The sequence below is a fragment of the Octopus bimaculoides genome, chromosome 20 (genome assembly GCF_001194135.2).
Source record: "Octopus bimaculoides isolate UCB-OBI-ISO-001 chromosome 20, ASM119413v2, whole genome shotgun sequence".
Lineage (NCBI taxonomy): Eukaryota > Metazoa > Mollusca > Cephalopoda > Octopoda > Octopodidae > Octopus > Octopus bimaculoides.
In genome coordinates, this window is record NC_069000.1 from 18392836 (window position 1) to 18393682 (window position 847).

Consider the following 847-nt stretch of genomic DNA (forward strand, 5'->3'; position numbering starts at 1 on the left):
TAGGCAAGTGTCTTCCACTATAGCCTTGGGCTGACTAAAACCTTGTGAATGGATTTGGTCAACAGAAACTGAGTGAAGCCTATCATATATAAATGGAAGTGTATGTATGTATGTGTATATATATATATATATATATATATATATATTTCCTTGTCAGACAATACATTGGAGTGACTGGAAGGCGATCTGGTCAAAGAGACTCAACAAAATCTTATCCAACCCTTGTCAGCATGGAAAAGTGGATGTTTAAACCAATGATGATGGTGTTGATGTATATATGTGTCTGTGCACATGTATGTGTCTCCTTGTCTTGACATTGCACTGTTGTAATTACATAGCACTGTCATACAATCTTCAATGAAAAGATGTCTAATCAGAGGGAAGAATGACCTTGCTTGGAAAGAAATGAGAGTTGGTGACAGGAAGTGTATCTGGTGATAGGAAAATCTGCTTCAATAAATCCAGCCTAAACTTTGTAAGCATGGAAAATGATCATTAAAACAATGAAGATGATAGTTGTGGTGCGATGGAGGAAGAAGACAACAAGAAGCAAAAGGACAGAATGAAGCGTTGGACCTTACCTTGCTGACCGCAGCGGGGTACACAATCGCTCCTAATCAGAACACGTCTTTCTCGTAATGTCGCTGTTTTCTCACTGGCCCCACGTGCTAGCCTTCGACCGCGTGTCGCCGACTTCCGATCTGACCCGTCCGGTTGGCCCTTCCGGTTTAGCCCTTCCGGTCTGGCTTCACCTCTGTTTGCCTCACCCCTCTCCACCTCAACACATAGCTCGTCACAGCCCATAACACCACACGCCCCCCTGATCTATAGATCATTCAACCGGCTC

The 847-nt window shown here is 43.4% G+C and overlaps 1 protein-coding gene across 1 annotated transcript in view; it reads left to right on the top strand.

Moving 5' to 3' along the window:
• LOC106878367 (kinesin-related protein 1-like) overlaps window positions 1-847 on the top strand; it is a 58118-nt gene that overhangs the window by 33673 nt on the left and 23598 nt on the right. The window lies entirely within an intron of this gene.